Below are 20,917 nucleotides of genomic sequence, written 5' to 3'. Positions count from 1 at the left end.
ATGCAGCTGAGTGTCCTGTGTTTATGGCTGTCGGGATGCAATGTGCAAGGGGAGCTATCACCCAGCAAAGGCCAGTTGTGGATTGGAGACAGGCTGTAAGGCACAGAGAGATGCCTACTTTCTAAAAGTTGCATTTCTAAAATAGTAATGTAAAATCCAACTTTACCAGTAAGCAGGATTTTTCACTACCATTCCAAACATAACAATCATAGCAACGCTACTCTTCTCAGATCAGAAATTACCACTTAAAAGTATATCAGGGAAATCCCAATGCTGGCCTGTGAGAGGAGGGGGCTTCACAATAGTGAAAAATTACTTTGAGAGTTTTTCACTACCAGGACATGTAAAACCTAAAAGCACATGTCCTGCCTTTTAAATACACTACACCCTGCACTGTGGATCACATAGGGCCTACCTTAGGGGTATCGTATAGGTAATAAAAGGGGAGTTTCTGGCTTGGTAAGTAGTTTTAAACGCTAGGTTGAAGTGGCCGTGAAACTGAACACACAGGCCTTGCAATGGCAGGCCTGAGGCATGGGTAAGAGGCTACGTGTGTGGGTGGCATATTCCGTGCTGCAGGCCCACTAATAGCATTTAATCTACAGGCCCTGGGAACATGTAGTGCACTTTACTAGGGTCTGACAAGTAGATTAAATAAGCCAATTTGGGTATTAACCAATGTCACCATGTTTTAAGGGAGAGACCATATGCACTTTAGCACTGGTTACCAAAAAAAGTGTTCAAAAAGTGGAGGGAGGCAGGAAAGAGTTATGGGTGACCACCCTAAGGCTGTCAGGTCTAACACTAAGTACCCTGGGATGGTGCATGATGCCTTTGTCCGGAGGAATAGCAGCATCCCAAATGTGATTGCCCAACTACACAGGCACAGGGTGTGGCTTGTAGGTAAGTCTTGGTCTCCACCCAGTGTATGTTGGTGTATGCCTATTCTGTTGGCCAGATAGGTTAGTGTGTGGCTAAATGTTGTACCTCAATATTTGCAGGTGACTTTGTTTACACAAACCTATCGTGGCTGCTGACCCCTCTGAGGAATGCCATGACAAGGGCAGAAGAACGTTATAATGAGGCACATGGGCGAACCAGAAGGATAATTGAGAGAACCTTCAGCCTCCTGAAGGCCAGGTTCAGGTGCCTCGATCTGACAGGTGGATACCTGTGCTACTCACCCGAGAAGGTCTGCCAGATAGTAGTGGCATGCTGCATGTTGCACAACCTGGCCCTCAGACGCCATGAACCTTTTCTGCAGGAGAAGGAGACTGGAGATGCCCCTGTGGCTGCAGTGGACCCTGAGGACAGTGAGGATGAGGAGGCAGAGGATAAGGATGTGGACAACAGAACATTAGTGATCCATCAGTACTTCCAATGAGACACAGGTGAGACAGTGCAATTTCACATATCTATGCCTATTGTAGTATTTGGTGTGGCATTGGCATTCTGGCATTACCCACTTATTTCCCCTACTTACTGTTACCTATGGATTGTCATTTTACAGATGTTGCTGATATGACAACAATATCCTGATGTGATCACAACAGCCAGCAACAGGTCATTCATTCTATGCTCTCACTGTGTACAGTTAATTTGCAATAGATGTAGCTGTTTCAATCAATTCACATTTTCAATACATGAAATACTAGTAGTCGAAGTTTGTCCAAGGGTGTTTATTGTAGTACTATGATATTGAGGGAAAGGTGCAATGGAATGGTGTGATGATGCAGGAAAGTCCAGGGTATTGGTCCAGTCTGCTTGAAGCACAGGTGCAGTGTCTAAGGGGGACATATAAAATGGAGCAATGGCAGTTCAAGGTGGACAAGGTGACAGAGTGGGACACAAGGGGGACAATCAGGGGAGACTCATTTCCTGGCGGTGGTCTTGGCAATTGTCTCTGGCTTCTACCTGGGCCTCCTGGAACGTTTGCAGTTTGGTTCACCTTCTGCAGGGGAAGGGATGCTGGTGGATTGCAGGTCCTTTGGTGGTTCCTCCTGTCCACTAGCAGCAGCAGAAGTGGTGGGCTGGTCGATGAACTGGCTAGTGGTAGGGGCCCGCTGGTATGCTGTTGCCTCCCTCATGATGTTGGCCATGTCTGCTATCACCCCTGCTATGGAGATCAGGGTGTTGTTAATAGCCTGAAAGTCCTCCCTTCTCCCCTGATACTGTACCTCCTGCAGCCACCTGTTCTTCTGCACGTTGTCAAGGATCTGGCCCATCATATCCTGGGAATGTTGGTTGGCTCCCAGGATCTCGGACAGTGCCTCCTGGAGAGTCAGTTCCCTGCTCCTGTCCTACCCCTGGTGCACAGCAGTCCTCCCAGTGTCCCTGTTGGCCTGTGCCTCTGTCCTCTGAACCGTGTGCCCACTGACCCCAGGTCCCTGATTGTCTTGGGGGGGAGTTGTGGCCTGGGGTCCCTGTACAGATGGGCACACTGCTGATTGACGTGTCCTAGGGACAGAGGTGTGGGTACGCTGGGTGGGTGCTGTGGTGTTGGTTCCTGGTGGGGGAGGCTCTGTGGTGGTCTGTGAGTGGGATTTGGTGATGGACTGTCCAGTGATCCCTGATGGGCCAGGTAGGTTCTCCAGATCCAGAAGTCCAGAGTTATTATCATCACTGGGGGCGTCTTCTGTTGGGGTACTGGATAGTGGTGGCAGCTCCTTTCCACTGACACTGGATGGGGTACCTGTGGGGATGTAAATGATGTATTATGCTTCATGTGTCTGATATTTGTACATTCCTGGCTTCCCCTCTATGGTTGGTGTTACTCTGCCAGCTTTTGCTTGTGTATGTGATATATTGTGGGACTGTTAGTTTCTCTATGCTGTGCATGTTTTAGTGATGGGTGTGCATGCAGGGCAGGGAGGGGTGTCCATGCATTGGTATGGCAGACAGGGCTTAGCATTAGGATTAGTGAGATGGGTGGTTGCAGTGTGTGGGATGAAGTGGATAGATAGGAGTGAGGCTGTGGGTGTGAGATGGCGTGCCTGTATTGGGGTGGTGATAGGCAGTAAATATTGACTTACCAGTGTCCAGTCCTCCGGCAACTCCAGCAAGTCCCTTAGGATGCAGCATTGCCAGTACTTGCACCTCCCATGCTGTGAGCTGTGGGGAAGAGGTGGGGGTCCACCGCCAGTCCTCTGTGTGGAGAGCTGGTGCCTTGCTGCTATGGAATGTACCTTCCCCCGTAGGTCATTCCACCTCTTCCTGATGTTGTCCCTTGTTCTTTGGTGCTGTCCCATGGCGTTGACCCTGTCCACGATTCTCCGCCATAGCCCCATCTTCAATTTCCTCAACCATGACCTTTAACTCCTCCGCAATGAAATGGGGGTGCTTTGTGGTGCCACGGGTTTTGTGTGATGTGTGTTGCTAAGGGTGTGTTGGATAATGTGGTGCGGTGTGTGATGTAGAGTGCGTGAGGGGTGTGTGGGTGTAACTGCTGTGTGTGTCTAGGTGTCTCTGTGCTCTTCTTCTCAGTCTCCTGGTGGCAATGGTTGTTAGTAAGGGGTTGCGGGTAATGTATTTTATAGTGGTGTGGGTGTGTGGGTGTGGTGTGTGTGTATAAGTGTGAGGTGTGTGTCTTTAGTATTGGCCTACATGGTATTGCTTTGTATGTGAATGTCAATTCTGAGCGCGGCGGTATGTACTGCCAATGGTTTACTGCCGTTGAATGTCCGCCGTGGTGATTCCTGTGTCATAATGTGGTGGGCGCTGTTTTGTTCGCGCAACAGTATGGGTTTTGGGACCATCACTTTTCCACTGACCTTTGGGCTGGCTGATTTGTGTATGTGGCTGTATTCTGTCGGATTGGTGTGTGTGTGTGTGTCATAATATGGTGAATGGATATACGCCACTGCGGCGGTAAGTTGGAGGCCGTCAGCATGTCGGTAAGTGGGATTTACTGCCAATGTTATAATGAGGGCCTTAGGCCACAAACTATGAGCACTGGCGTCCTGGCTAGCAGGATCCCAGTGAAACAGTAAAAACACACTGACAAACTCTCACAAAAATGGGGTAACCATGCTAGAAAGAGGCTACTTTCTCACAGGTAGGCTCAGGGGCTTTACCTGGGCAGGACCTATCCCCTGACCTATGACCTTTACCTCTGCACTCATAACACCAGGGCTTTTGTATTGTGTATAGAGTGAGAAGAAGAGGAGGATGATTTATCCCCACCCCCAGAGGAGTGTTGTGGACCTGATGAAGGATATTTGTGCTTACTTTTATCCCCATGCTTGTCCTGGGATTTTTCACTATATTTCTTCTTGCTGTCCTTGTCACCCCCAGTATGAGCTTTTCTGCTCACCCTTATTCTGCCCCTTTTGTCTGCCATCTTTCCCAATTCTTGGGGAGAGGTCAGATCTGAGTCCAAAAGATATTAGTGCAACAGATCAGACACACAATTACTAAGAATATGCTCACTCAAAATCAGATTATATAAGCTTTCATAGTCAGACACCTTGATGCCATGCAACCAACCTTCTAAAACCTTCACTGAACAGTCTACAAAATCTATCTAATCCTGTGAGGACTCTTTTCTGGATTCTCTGAACTTTAGTCTATATTGTTCATTGGTTAAGCCAAATCCATCCAAGAGTGCAGTTTCAAGAACATTGTAGTTGTCTGAGTCATCTCTAACAGTAAAGAGTCTATCTTTTCCTTTGCCAGAGAAAGACAACCGCAGGATAGCAGCCCACTGTACCTGAGGGACCCTCATAACTTTAAAGGCACTCTCAAGTGCAGCATACCAGCTGCAAATGGCATCCCCCTTCTTGGAAGGGGGCAATCTTATGCAGGTTTCTAGAATCAAATGTGTTTTCTCTACCGCCGGAACTTCTGAAACTACTTCTGCTGCTACCACCATGGGGAACTAACCCCAACCCCTGTCTTTCCCTTTTCACAGCTAGGGATTCCCTATCTAAGGCCAACTGTTTCTGCTGCAGCCTCAGTCTGGCCTCCTCCAAACTCAACTTTCTGAGTTCCCTATTTAGGGACTGATCCTCAGGGTTGGATGTGTGGGACACTTCTAACACAGAAGTGACATGAAAATGAGCAGAGGATGACCTTTCTTTAACTTGAGATACTTTAGTGACCTGGCCTCTAGGTGTGAAGGGTGCCCCACCTGTGTATGACCCCTTCCCACTACTAGCTACACTAAGAAGTTTGTTAAGGGAAAGATCTGTGGAAGGACCCTCCCCTGGATCTTCAGGACCCTCTCCTGAATCTCCCTGAGTGGAATCTCCCTCTGCCTCCCCTTCTGATTGTACCTGACCAATAGGATGCTCCTGGACATCTTGCAAGAGTAGATTCAAGAGAAATTCCTTGTTGGGGTTCTTCCCAATCCCTAAGCTTCTTTCCAAGCAGAGACTACTCAGACATTTGAAATTTAGACTTTCATAAGTAGTTTTAACAACCCTCGTGGTAGCCTCTACAACAGACATAGTGAAAGAAAAGTTTAGGGAGAGGAGAAACAAGTTAGTAAACTATTTAACTTTTAGAGGAAAAGAAAAAGTTTTCAGAACTTTTGAAAACTTTTTGAAAGTTTGAAAGAACTTTTTGACAGTGAAGAATGACTGCTAGGTACAATTGTATGTAGCTCCTAGTATTGGAGTACACTTTTCTTGTGAAAAGCACCAGTAACAAAGTGGTAAAGCAATTGCAAGTACTTATCCCAGCGCTGCACCACCAATGTAGGAGGCTGGCCTGGATTGTAGTGGGTACCTAAGGTACTTACACCTTATACAAGCTCCAATTATCCCTTATTAGTGAAATGTAGGCAGTGTTCTAGCATCTTAGGCTGTCTAGAGATAGCTGTAGCAGAGCAGCTTAGGCTCAACTAGGAGACACGCAAAGCTCCTACAATACCGCTATAGTTACACAGTACTTATACAGGAAGATGCAAAAGTGGATTCTCCGGTCAGCAGAAAAGTACAGAAGAGCACCAAAGAAGATGGCTGAAGGTTCCTGCTTGGTGCAGGAGATATCCCACGTTGAGTTGTTGGATGCAGGCGGTTTGCGTCAATGGATTCCGCCAACAAGCCTTGGTTCAAGCAAGTACACGGTTGGCATCAAAAAGGAGCTGCCTGGACCCAGGATGGCCATGGGGGTCTCAAATCCGACTGAGAAGACAGAGCAGTCTCTCAGAACTCCAGAGAGCCCTCAGAAGACCAGGCAGCCCCCCTGGGAGTCCCAGAACACGGGGACAAAGAAGATGCAAACTGTGGTTGTCGCAGCACTACACTGGAAGGTCCCACGCCGCCGGATAACAACTCAGGGAGCTGTGCGTCGCAGGATGGAGTGCTGGGGACCTGGGCTATGCTGTACATGAAGGATTTTTGGAAGAAATGCACAGAAGCCCAAGGAGCTGCAGAAGACACAGTGCACAGTGTCAACACCAGGACAGTGCATGCTCTACGGGAAACATAATGCAAAATGCCAAACCTTATGCAATGAAATAATTCATGCATTGTGTGTTGATATTGCATATTAACTTTTTGCATTGCAGGTATTTATCTTGAAATATCATTAATGCTGCTTGTAATGTATTGATCATTTACAAGCCTTTCCTGCAGCCTGGTTGGGTGTGGCATGTGGGCGGGGCCTGGGTCTATTTAAGGAACCCAGCCCAGCTTCACGTGCTCACTATTCAGAGGTCCGGTGCAGAGCAGCAGCAATTTCCAGGGCTCCTGTTCCAGAGGCCTACTTGGACATTTCCTGGCCCTGTCCTCATTATCTTGCTGATCTTCAAGCAGGGCGGTAAGGCGGAGTTCAGGGTAGCCCCTCAACCCTGTTTCTACAAACATTTGAGTTTTTGGCTTTGTGATTTACAGTGTGTGTGATTTAATTCTTGGCACTTAACCCTTGCAGTTCGGATTGGCAGAGTGCGCGATCATTTCAAGACATTTGAATGTTGACGGTTGAATCAGCAACAGTGTGCGCAATTCATTCTTGACAATTAACCCTTGCAGTTCAGATCGGCAGAGTGCGTGATCATTTTTCAAGGCATTTGAATCTTGATGGTTGAATCAGCAACAGTGTGAGCGATTCATTCTTGGCAATTAACCCGTGCAGTTCAGATCAGCAGAGCGCGCGATCATTCCAGGTACTTGAGTCTTGAAACGCAGTCAGGCAATAAGGTGCACAATAACTTCTGGGCAAATTGAATCTTGAAAATTAGATCAAACAGAGTGTGATCTTTCTAGACAAAACAAGTTTAGTCAGTTTGTCAATTCTACAGTGTCATTCATGAATCCTATAGCAGTTAATTCTTTGGGAACGGATGTACTCATTGACTCTTGTTGTGATGTGATTGCTATTCTAAGGATTAACTTGAGATAGTTCAATGTTCAGATTATATGATTATAAAAAGGTCACGTTATTGAAAAGTTCTTGATCTCTCATGTTATTAGGGCACAGAGAATTAAAGCAAAGTTCATGAAGATTAATGTAAATGACCTTGGTATTGTGTTCTTAACTCTTGCTTCCACAGGTCTCCTTCCCCGCTGTTCCCAACCTAAACCCCATCCCCTGCTTGGCCATTCTTTAACTCTGTGCTATGATAGCTAGTAGAGTTTGGAGCTGCCAAGATGTGGACATATTGGGAACAGGCGCAAACCCAGAGGATCCGGTCTCGCTGACACACAGGGGTACTCTCGCAGCACGGTTAGGCAAGCTCTTACCTCCACCAAATTTGGACAGCTGGACCATCGGACAGTCTGGGTCACTTTGGTCCACCACCTGTGTTCGAGGGAGCATGCTCGTCATCAGGAGAGGATTCCCAGAGTACCAGTTGTCGTCGCAGAAGAGTGTCTGCTGAAGCAGGGAAGTGACTCCGTCACTCCACAGGAGATTCTTTCAGTTCTTCTGGTGCAGGGTGAAGACAGGCAATCCTCAGAGTGTGCACACCTTGGAAATTGTTGCAGTTGCTGGCTGGAGCTGAAGATGCGGGGTCACAGTAGCCTTTCTGGATACTTTGTTGCAGTTACAGTGGTTCCTGGAGCAGTCTGCTGTTGATCCGACGGTCATAGGATGAAGCAGGAGTTGCAATGGATTCCTAGTGGAAACTTGCAAGCTGAATCTGAAGAGGAACCCACAGGAGAGACCCTAAATAGCCCTGAGAGGGGGATTGGCTACTTACCCAGGTATGCACCTATCAGGAGGGGTCTCTGACGCCACCTGCTGGCACTAGCCACTCAGAGATCTCCAAAGTGTCCCCACACCTAGGAAAACAAGATGGCTAACGCCAGGGACACACTGGAGGAGCTCTGAGCACCACCCCGGGGGTGGTGATGGACAGGGGAATGGTCACTCCCCTTTCCTTTGTCCAGTTTTGCGCCACTGTAGGGACTGGGGGTCCCTGAACTGGTGTATATATGGAAAGTGCATTAGTCATACCAAAAGGCATGACGCAGTATTCAGAATGGCCTAACGGAGTTCCTTAATTCGTAAAAGAAGATGGGCACCCCGCAGATCTGACTTGGTGAATATCGTAGCCCCATGGACTGCTTCTGAAATATCCTTAATAAGAGGTAGGGGATACCCATCCTTGACGGTAATTTTATTCAACTCTCAAAAGTCAATACAGGGGCAGAGATCTTTAGTCTTCTTTGGTACAAAGAAAAGAGGAGCCCAGGCAGGTGAAGAAGAGGGAACAATCAATCCGCTTTGCATGTTTTAATCTATGTATTCCTTAAGTAGTTTCCTTTCCTGCTCTGATGAGGAATACATTCTTCCAAATGGGACCACTTCCCCAGGTATCAAAGGAATAGCGCAGTCATGATCCCGATGAGGAGGCAAAATGGGTTTTTGAGGTTTGTGGAACACGACGGAGTATCCTTGTTAGCATCTGGGTACTCCTTGAATCATATTAATGGTCATGTTTTCTTCATTGGAAGAGGAAATGGACCCTTTCGGAGACCAATAGGCATCTGTCGAATAGCAATGTAGTTGACAAAAGTGGGACGAAAGTGATATAGTCTGTGTCTCCCAATTTATATATGGATTATGTTGTGTTAGCCAAGGAATACCCAGAATCATAGTATGGTTAGGGGAAGATATCAAGTTAAAGGCAACATATTCCTTATGTCTTCGGAATTGCAGGCAAAGGGTAGGAGTGTTATCCACCACTGGTCCGGAAGTTAAAGGAGAGCCTTCTACTGTTTGAACATGTTCAGGGATCTCTTTAGGAACACAAGGTATTGTTTTTTCCTTTGCCCATTTCTCATCTAGGAACATCCCACTGGCTCCACAATCCAATAACGTGAATATTTGTTCTCCGTGTTTAGGGCACTGTAGATTTACTGAAAATATAAAAAGAGCTGTGGTATCTTCTCTGGAAGACCACATGGAAGGTATCTGAATGCCTCCCGTCCCCTTCCTTCTCACAGGGGATGGGAGTTTGCGTTTCCCAAATGTCTGATGGGACGGATTGGACACATTTGAATTAAATGACCCGCACTGCTTCAATAAAGACACAAGCCTTTGCGACGTTTGTTTTCTCGCTCTGCTTCAGGTAACGATCCCCAAGCAACATCTATTTGCATGTAGAAGCTGGTTTCTCTGATCGGTTTTCGTCAGGGCGATATGCAGAAGGGCGCATTGCTACTGACTGGGACTGAAACCTGGTCCTTAGTTTTTCCAATCTGCGTTCTTGTAAACGGTACTCAGTATTAAGAGCCAGGTCCATCAGTTCTTTCAATGATTCTCCCTGGGTGGAATGCACCAGTTCATCCATTATTTTTTCTTGTAATCCTCGATGGAACAGTGTCAAAAATATGCATTCAACCATGTGATTTCAGCCGCTTGTTGTTTGAAACGGGTTATGTAAGTCAGGACATGATGTATCTCACATAATGCCTCTTAAGCAGCGGATTCCAGTCCAGGTCATTCAAACATCTGTTTAAAGACATTTAGAAACAGTGGATGTGTCACTCCATCACAACCATGACTTATATCTCATCCGCTGAGCTCTAAATCGGCCTAAAGTCACATGCAGAGGTCTCCGGGACCACTACTACAGCGACAACAGGAGGGTCCCAACCACAAGAGGACAGTTTAAAGAAACTGAGGGGCAGATTTACTGATCTCTCACCAACCACAGTGAAGTACCATAAGCTGCTGCGCTGCACGAGAGGGATGGAGCAGGACAGTCCACTATCTGCTGCTCAGTGCACAAGAGCTGGTGCACAGCTTGGCTGCCTTGGACCACACACACACACCTGTGCACCGTAGTGTAAATGTTTCGACTTGAGTCCAGCATACGTTTTGTACTGGAAGGGTGTTCAAAATACTGTGCTTAGACATACTTCCCAATGTTTTCCATTCTGTGATTGTGTTGTCCAATACACCACACATGCAAAGTTGTTCCTACATCAAGGACGTGTAATTTTTGGAGTCAGGCCCTGTCTACAAATGTTAGGAAATAAAGCTTGTTGTAAAAAACTGTGGGTGGTTGCATCACTGCAAAGTAGCTTATAGCACTTCTTTCATTTACTTCAAGACAACTTTCCAACTCAAAGCAAGTGCTACACTGGGAAGAAAACCTAAACAGGGTTGCAGCACTTTGGACCGGTACAAGGGGATGATAAATCTATTTCTGAGTGTGGATGGTCTTTCCCTGGGTATTTCATCTACCTGGTGCCTAAGTGCACTCTTGCTAATTACCAGGTTTGCGGTAGTGAAGGCTGTGATGACCACAGGGCCACGAGATGTGTGAAAGCCACGTGCTTGTATCTACACTGTGAAAAGCATGGCATTACTATGGACCCAATAATGAAAAACTGAAAGTTACAATGTGCCTGGTAACAGATAGAGGGTTAGCACAGCATCCCTGGATGCCCTGTCCATCACTTTCTGACCCTTCTTTGCATCAGGGCCAGGATCGCCTTCAGCCACATCAGCTCCTTAATGGTCATTCCTGGGTCTTGTCCTCCGACCTGTATCCTGATGAAGGACCTAGAATAAAAGATAAGAAACACAACATGTGGACAGCACCGGAAATCACCCCTAGAAACCTGTAGATGTCACAAGTGGCTCTTCTAGAGTCCACGCGCTTGAGGTATGGTTTATGATGTGCAAAGGGCCATTGTGGCAGGGGGGAGGCATAACCGCCTTCAATTGAAAAATACATAACAGCGCATTAAATACATAAAGTAAGACAGATTGATGAAATGTGCACCTTTAAGAAAAATACAAGAGACCATAGATGTACAGTCATAAAATTACAATACTTACATGTACATAAAAGAGAGTGTTTAAAATAACACAGTATGGGTTAAATACATGACATTCATTGATATGCAGTAAAGGTACAAAAAAGAAAGTATGTGTAGAATCAAATGCCATGAAAAAGATGTAACTGCATCGGAAAAAACCCTTTAAAGATCTGAATGAGATTAAAAAAATTATTTGAGTACATAAAACAAATTAAATCTGATATCTAAAAATTCACAAATCGGCACTGACATATGTTGGAAATGGGGTCTCTGGTTGGCAGTCAATATGCACTCTGTCCAAGCAGGGACCCTCACTCTAGTCAGGGTAATGGAGATACACACTTGGATAACCCCTGCTCACCCCCTGGGTAGCTTGGCACAAGCAGTCAAACTTACCTCAAAGTCAATGTATAAAGTATTTGTACCAGCACACACGGAAGCACACTGAATACACTACAAAATGGACATCACACCAGTTTAGAAAAATAGGCAATATTTATCCTAATCAAACAAGACCAAAATGAGAAAAATCCAGCATACACAAGTAAAGTTTTGAATTTTTCAAATAATAGAATCTTATTCCATAGAAAACAATGTAAACATTGTTGTTACACAAAGTACCTGGTTTGCATAAAAAATAAAGCTACACGGGTGAGCATGCATCGACAAAGTCAGTGATGTGTCGTTTTTCTCTCCCACAAGGGAGCGATGCATCGATTTCCAGGTTGGACACCTTGGGTCCACTCAGGTTCGCATTGATTTTGATGCGTAGCGATGATGCGTGCGAAATCTGGCCGCACGATGATGGAAAAATCACGCTGCATGGGGTTTGCATAATTTTCAGCAACTGCAAGTGGGTGTTGCATCGTTTCTCCAGCTGTGATGAAGGTGATGCATCGATTTCCCTGCCGCGATGCAGGGGATGCACTGATTTTAGCTTTGAGGTGGGTCATTTTTTACAGCCGTGTTGCAGGAAGTGTGTCAAAAGTTTCCCCACATGGCTTCCTGTGCATGGATTTCAGTTCATGTTCTTCCAGCTTCACCTTTCAAAGGCCGAGGGAGCTGGCAGGGCAGGAGTCTCAGCAGAGAGTCCAGATGCTGGCAAGGTAAGTCTTTGATGGCCCTAAGACTTCAAAACAGGAGGCAAGCTCAGTCCAAGCCTTTGGAGATACTTCACAATCAGGAATATACCACAAAGTCCAGTCTTTGTCCTTTTTCAGGCAGAAGCAGCAAATACAGGCCAACCCAGCAAAGCACAGTTATAGGCAAACGGGCAGTACTCCTCCTTCAGCTCTTCAGCTCATCTCATTGGAAGAGGTTCCTCTTGCATCCAGAAGTAAACTAAACATCTGGGGGTTTGGCTCCACTACTTATACCCTTGTTTAACTTTGAAGTAGACTCTGTTGAAGGAAAGTCTCTGTTGTTCACAAGATCCTGCCTTTCCCAGGCATGGCTTCAGACACAAACCAGGGGGTTGAAGACTCCGTTGTGTGGGGGCAGACACAGCCCTTTCAGGTATAAGTGACTACTCCTCCCTCCACTTTAGCACAGATGGCTCATACGGATATGCAGGCTACACCCCAGCCCCCTTTGTGTCACTGTCTAGGGGAAATTCACAAACAACCCAAAAGTCAGCCTGACCCAGACAGGGAAACCACAAACAGGCAGAGTCACAGAATGGCTTAAGCAAGAAAATGCCTACTTTCTAAAAGTGCAAAAAGTGCAAAAGATGGACAAAATGCTGAACAATGTCGAACATTCAACCCTTGTACAGAGATCTGGGCCTAACTCCATCATTTTATTGCTATCCATACCATTATAGTTTGGACCCAGCCATATGCAAATGATTCCTGACTCTGCTTCCTGTGGGAACAGTCGAGCCCTAACTAAGAAGCCTGATCCTCTCTGGATTGGAAACAAACATCCTGGGACCGGTTTCAGGGTATCATCCTTTATCAGCCAGGCTAGCTTGAATCCAGTGGATGTTCAGGTTGAGGTCTGAGGCCAGTTCAACTTTCTTAAAGGGATTTGTTTCCAAGCTTTGGTAACATTTCATCCACAGTGCTGGAAGTGTAGGACAGCCATAAAATGCTGACACTAGTGAGCTGTGGGGCTCAGGACGTCAGTTCCATTTTCCTCATCACAATTCTTTATATGAACGAGGCATATCTGTAGCTCCTGGAGGCCCCCATGACACCGCTATTAGCTGCTTTTATTTTCTGTCAGTAGATTGTAAGGCCACATGTGCACATGTCCACATGTGAAGGGCCTTCCCTTAACTGATCAACTCTACCCACAAAAGGAGGTGCTGAATAAGACCCAGCCGGGGGGGTGGGAGTGAAGTAGGGGGTACAAGCAGCAAGGGGGCTCACAACCTAAGTACTTCCTTCTTCCTCACCCTGGCCCTTCTGAGGCTCCAGCTGTGTCCCCTGTACTTTAAAGCACAAGGTGCACTAAGCATGAATGAAACACCTCCAAGGACCTGGCCAGGTGGATCCGAGGGAGCCGATGAGTATCCAGAGCTGTTCCCCCTGGCTCACTGCGGTGCCCTTGTACCCCCTTCAAACTGGACTCTGTGACAAGTCTATTCCCTCCTCCCTTCCACTGATATTAATATAAAAACAAACAAAGTCCAGTGTTTCTCAATGGAGGAAGGAAAGGTGAGTGAGTGAGTTACACAAGGTTGGAAGTGGTGGATCTCAGCCTTTCCTGCCCAGCAGCATTGCTCAGGAATGTTGAGGTGTGAAAACTTAAAATAACTCAGTCCCGAAAGTGCTCTTACAAAAGTAGGGTGACCAAAAAAACATTAGGAAACTTCTCTTATGTAATCCATCCAAAAGAGCTGTCTGACTGGCAAGCAGTAACTTTAACAAAACATTCCACTCTAAGTGAGATATGCAGAACATGAACAAAAGAAAAAGGAAGCAATAACTTTAACATTGTTTTTCTTCCAAATGAATTGATGAATTGAAAATCCTAAATGATTGTCGAAAGCTGACAAACCATGTATTATTAGTATTTAAAACAAATATGTAATCTTTGTAAACCAATAATTGTAATATATTTTTTGGCCAAACTATAGTAGAACTAACCCAGCAACAAGCAGAGTGCTATCAAAATAACAAACCCCTTAGAAGATTTGCAATATAAAGAGCTGTTAATTGTGCCACCAAACCCCATCAACCTATCACAGGGGGTTAGTGGTTTTAGAGACCTTCAACTTCAGAAAAATAGGGATTTTTTTAAAGTGACTCTTTCATAAGCTACTATCACAAAACTGTAGTCCCTGCAAGTGTGTAAACAACAATGGGGGAAGTGAGTAAATCTACATGAGTATGTTTACCATTACACCTTCATCACAACTGCAAGGCTAAACTGAGATCCCTGTGCAAGCATGTGTTTGGACAGGGATAAAAAATTACAGGTTACTACAGCCAAAAATGAGCCATCGTAAGTCCAGCACCATACATGGCCAACCACTGATGGTGGAGAACTCCCTCATGGAAATTAATTGCAATCATTTCTAAAGCTTAATAAACTTTATCATCTTCCCCACACTTTACGATAGGGAGATCTCCGGTCGGGTGGCAGAGATTTCCCCATGATAAAGTTTAGGGAGAAAACTTATTTAACTTGTAAAAATATGTCAAATATTTTTGAAAAATATTGATAATTTTGAAGTAAATAACTAATTAATTTAAATGTATTACACTCAATATAATTTATTTTTCTGAAGTGTACATTTAAAAAATGCCACCTACAGTATAAAATATTTTATTATGCATCAATAATTAATAAAATTAATACACGTGGTGTATATAATTAATTACATGTAATTTAACTGTATTTTAATACATAGGTGCATTGATTGCTACGTTCAAAAGAGGTCATTAAAATGTGTTAAAATTAAATATTATGTTATTTTTAGAATGCCAATACTAACAATGTGATTTAATTCATGGAGGACATTTATTTTTTATAGAGAGGGTCATCCCAAAAATCTGACAATGGACATTGGGACTCAGTGAGTGTTTGTGAACTTGGCAGCAGTAACGCTGACAGAAACTACAGCTCATCCCCCCCACTGCACCCTCCCCTGCAGACTGATTCCATTTACACTTCCTCCTCCCCCGGCCGCCCCCAGATCAGAGCCAGGCTCAGTGTCTGTGTTATAGGATAAGATTAGACCTGTTGTACCCTGAGCCACAAACTGTCACCGGAAGTGCTGGTAACTACAGGTTACTGCTCTGAAGCATGGCTCAGCAGGGATCAGCTGCTATGTCATGTAGTGTGTCATACACATGGCATCTCACTGCTTTTATTAGTCCGACTGTGAACTTCAAAATGGTCCTGAGGTTTCCATCACAGACCAGGGTGTGAGTTGCTTGTGAAGCTGAGCTCTGTGTGACTGGTGTCTTCCTCTGTTAGAGGAGTGTGTGAACTTCAATCAGCTTTTGGTGAATGTTCCTCATATTTCACTCTGCTCTCAGTAGCAATCACAGAGATACGGACATTTATAAGTCAGTATTATGACAGTATTGTAAATATGCTGCTACCAAAGCAGGTCATTGCATCCTCAGGGGTCCAGTCTTCAAACAGTACAAGATCCCTGGGATCGAAGTCCATTATTAAGAAACCCACCACACTACGGGTCACGCCACATTAACTTAAAGTCAGGTCTGGATCTTTCCACTGACCCGTCAGCAGCAGGTGATCCTCAAGCGTCACTGTTTCTCAATGGTTGAAGGAAAGATGAGTGAGTTAAACAAGGTTGGAAGATGGATCTCAGCCTCTCCTCGCCCGCACCATTGCTCAAGGAAGATGGAGGTGTGAACGATTACAGAACAACTCAATTTTGAAAGTGCTCTTACGAAAGTAGGACGACAAAAATATTAGGGAATGTTCCTGGTGTTATTAATGCTAAGAAAAGTGCTGGCTCTTTGCCTAAAAGTAAGTTCATTAAATCAATTTGCATTACATAATCTACGGGGAAGGTGAGCAAAAAAGGAAAAAAACAGCAATTTTAGGGGCAGATTTAAGGAAAGTGACGCTGCACCCAGTGCTGCGCAACTTTCCTTGAGCACCTTAGCACCCCGTACCGCCACCATGTGTGCGCCAAATTAAAAATACGGCGTACCATGGTGCAGGGTAGGAGGCACTGGCGTCAGAATTCCTGACACTATTGATGCCCTCTGCAGTTTGGCGCTAGACCTGAACAGTATATAGAGGCCCTTTGTAAACAATGGAGTGCCCCCTTTTAACGCCTGCTCTGAAAAGGGGTTAAAAGTGCTGAACAAAATGCCGCAAAGTAATCTCTTACATTTCCTTACACCATTTGTCGGCCCCTTGCATACATTATGCCTGGCACAGGCATAATGTGCCGCAAGGGTTTACAAGTGTACAAGTGTACAAGTGCGTAATGGATGCCTTGTGCCACTTTGTAAATATGCCATGTGTGAAAAGCAACTTTAGCACTGCCTTAGCGTAAAAAAATAATTACACTATGGTGGCGCTAAGGAGCCTCTAGGGCTTCTTAAATCCAGCCCTTAGGTTTTTTTTTATTACAGCTAAAGGAAAAGGCTCAAAAGTTTGCAAAATAATAATCTATTTTTAGCACTTGGTACATGTCTATAATCAATATAAAACAACAATTGTATTAAACATACACATAAAATGCAAGATGCGTTTTGTTTTTAGCCAAAGAGTATTATTGATGTAGAATAAATACAGAAGTGGTCTGGGAGTAAAAGACCTCTTGCTAGAGTAGCAATATAAAGAGATATAACATCAGCCACTAAACTGGTTCTTTCATAAAATTAATTCCCCCTGTGATTCTCACTGTAAGTCTGTTAAAAGCACAGTTTTGTGACCCCGTTCAGCCTGATGTTGATAGGGGATTTAGATGCTGTTCCTTGTTTTATTTACATCTTAGAAACTTCTGAATGACGCTTTGGAAGGAATTACAAGTACTAGTTCCGTAAAACTTCACCGCCCCCTCCTTTTCTTCCTTACCTCAGTACTGTCTCCCCGATTAATCGGGACAAACACTTGAGGCCTGATTTAGATGTTGGCAGAGAAGTTACTTCATCACAACAGTGACGGATATCCCGTCCGCCGAAATCTAAATCTTATTATCTTCAATGGGATTTAGATTTCGGAGGACAGGATATCCGCTATCGTTGTGACGGAGTAACCCGTCCGCCGAACTCTAAATCTCATTATCTTCAATGGGATTTAGATTTCGGCGGACAGGATATCCGCTATCGTTGTGACGGAGTAACCCGTCCGCCGAAATCTAAATCTCATTATCTTCAATGGGATTTAGATTTCAGAGGACGGGATATCCGCTATCCTTGTGACTGAGTAACCCGTCCGTGGAACTCTAAATCTCATTATCTTCAATGGGATGTAGATTTCGGCGGACAGGATATCCGCCATCATTGTGACGGACTATCCCGTCCGCCGAACTCTAAATCTCATTATCTTCAATGGGATGTAGATTTCGGCGGACAGGATATCTGCTATCGTTGTGACAGAGTAACCCGTCCGCCGAGTTGTCAATCGGACCCTTGGTGATCTTCATAGGGTACACAGACACAGCTTCAGACTAGATGAGAGTGGCTGAATTCATTCCGGTTCCACAACTCCTCCACTCTCTCCAGTCAGGGGCTGAGGCTAGAGACATTGCTGCCTGTTCACGAAGGGAAACTCACCTGTGTAGATTTACTATTAGTCAACTTTCTCTTACTCTAAAGTATGGTCTGTGGTGCAGCAGAGGGTGCAATAATGCCAGGAGATTGGGGGTCAGTGGACAGGTGGACGTAAGGTCGGTGTAGATAGAGTGAGGGTTGTACAGGGTGTGGGTTGAGAGTTCTTCAGGCTGCCTCCTAACTATTCCCATAGTCTCTACGAGAGACACAGATCGACAACAATGTGTTATGCTGCCTCTGAGCTGCTGGGGTAAATCTGCTTGATATTGCTATCTTTAGTGAGCTACGTGTGCAAAGGAAGTAACTTGATGATTGATTCTGAATAAAATAGAACATTAGGTCTCAGAATCTCCTTATTCCTTTAGTCTCTTATCTGTAAACTTTAGGAATGCTTTGAAACAGGCTCAGTTAAGGGACATGTGCTTTAAACACCCTGCTTTGTCGTGACTTGCACTATAATTGTTGCTCATAAGATGAGCAATTTGCATGGTTCTTCTAACTGCCATTTACAAACGCTGTACACCCACTTCCTTCATAGCTTTAGGTTATATCACTAGGTGGCTTAAGATGCCTGTGAAAGTCCTCTGAATGTGTCCCTGCTCTGTTTTCAGCCGATCATATTAAAATCTTTTTTGTTGAGATGAGAATTACAAATAACACAGTATACATACTTCACTGATGAAGACTAGCCTTTTTCAGCTCTTGAAGTGAAAGCTGAGAAGTGTGTGCCAGACATCTGGACACATTCTGTTTAAATTATAGTACTCAGCTTCCTTCAGGACCTGCTTAGAAGGAAAATAGTTGAAAGAAGTGACCAACAAGTGCGCATGAACAATTGACATTTTGCAATTGGCAGTTGCCAGATGGTCTGGTACAGTGTTGAGTGGGGGGGGGTAACTTTAAGGTTACATCACTGAAGTATTAGGTATTGTGAAATATCCATGTGTCACACAACAACAAGTGTAGCAAATGTATTCAGGTGGAGAGTGGTAGAGGGTGTAGGATGCAGCTGGCGGTACAGTTTGGAGCACACAGTTTTTTTTTGTTTTTTATAAAGTGCGCAGCTCCTCCACTGAGCGCCTGGTCACAAGTCTGGAGAGAAGGACCTACACGCTCCCATCTACTGGGAACCAGACCGAAAGGTTTCCAGAGCATGCCTAGAAGTGGATTCCTGGGTAACAGCCCTTAATGAGAGTGGCAACAAATTCCACTCTTTACATGCCAAAGCCGAGGAGGCACTCCCTCCTTTCCTAACTTATCTAGAGTGTGGGACCTCAACCAACAAGGCCAAGGAAGATCACCGAGGTCTGCCCAGAAAGTAACGCATGGTCCTATTGATGAAGTAATTTGGGATCCTCGAATAAAAGGGTCTGTGCATAAGCGGAAGACCCTTCAACAGAATCCTATTCTTTACAGTAAGCCAATAGTGAGCTTGCAGATGGTGAGCTATAGTCCCGCTCTTGGGAATACCTAAAAGTGTTTTGAACCACTTGGAGTCTCCTGACCCACCTCCCAGGAAGCTGAGTCAGATAATGTCGGCTTAGTCAAGTCTTGAAGTTATCAAGGCACAAACAACTGTCCTACAGGCCATCACTAGGAGGGAATCCAGAATATTTTTCAAGTTCCAAAGTAACCTTCCCTTCCCTACTTAGGGAATAGAGAACCATTCTTGTTTTAGGAAGCTTATGACAACCTGGCCTTTCTCCTAAGGGGTGAGCGAGTCATTTCCAAGCTTTCAGGACAGGCTTTTTCCAGCATCAACATGCCCTCGGGTAAAACTGCACTCCAGAAATGCTTGTCATTCAAGAAGACTTTGTGCAGGAACCGTGGCTGCAGCGTTGTTTCAGTAATTAGACTTGTCTATTGTTAAATAAGTATACAGCATGTCTTCAGACATGGTCCCATGCAACACACAAAAGGAAATGTTAAAGCCTTATTGTGGAAAAGCAGAACACCCTAAGTACTGATAGGACTCTCACACCACTTACTGACTAGCAGCCAGTCACTTCTGAAAGTATTCGTACACTCTTTCACATACTAGCAGTCTCGCACTACTGACAGCACTCTTACATCCCTCACAACTAGCAGTCTCATACGGTGGAGGGCACTTTCACACCTTTCACAGTGTAGTCATGTTACACCATCAACAAAAGTGTTGGAAAGTACCCTCTTTCTTGGCATGGTTACCCCCTTTTTCTGCCTGATGTCAGTGTGCTTGACTGTGCTCACTGGGATCCTGCTATCCAGGACCCCCGTGAGTATGCTCTCTCTCCCAAAACTTTATATTTCACCCACAATTGGCACATTGGTGCCCCAATATAAGTCCCAAGTATATGGTACAAAGGTACCCAGGGCATTGGGGTTCCAGGGGATCTCTATTGGCTGCTGCATATATTTTGCCACCCATAGGGAGCCCAAGCAAAGGCTTCTGCTGGACTGGCATTGCAGCCTGTGTGAAAAGGTGCAAGCACCCTTTCACTGCCACTTTTCACTGCACCAGGTACCCACCACACACCAGACCAGCCTCCTACCAAAAGTCTCACAATACTCACAGATTAGTAGTCACACTCTACCAGAGGTACTTTCCCACCCATCACACAGCAGGAGCCACACACTAATGACAGCACACTCATGTCTAGTCCCATTTTATGGGAAGCATGCCCGCAGCCCTTCAAAACACGCAGCAAAATCAGTTGGTTGGTTGATAACCTCTTCATTAACTGGTGAGTTTGTGTGCATGGGAATTGGAGATCTGGCCGCGGTGGTCCATGAACACAGTTGAATTACTTTGGACACAGAGGTCGATGTCTCTCGAACTCCAGGTGAAGTCCAGCCAAAAAACGGTTGCTGCCGGTCTACTGGTCTCTGGTTACAGCAAAACCAGCAGTACCCTTCAAAAGTCGCTAGCATCTATCATGAGCAACCGAACTGCACTTTGACAACTCTCCCAGATCCAGCAGACTCACGTGCAACTTTTCAGTGTCAGGA

The sequence above is a fragment of the Pleurodeles waltl genome, unplaced genomic scaffold (genome assembly GCF_031143425.1).
Source record: "Pleurodeles waltl isolate 20211129_DDA unplaced genomic scaffold, aPleWal1.hap1.20221129 scaffold_65, whole genome shotgun sequence".
Classification (NCBI taxonomy): Eukaryota; Metazoa; Chordata; class Amphibia; order Caudata; family Salamandridae; genus Pleurodeles; species Pleurodeles waltl.
The sequence above is the reverse complement of the archived record's forward strand: the minus strand, read 5'-3'. Positions refer to the sequence as shown.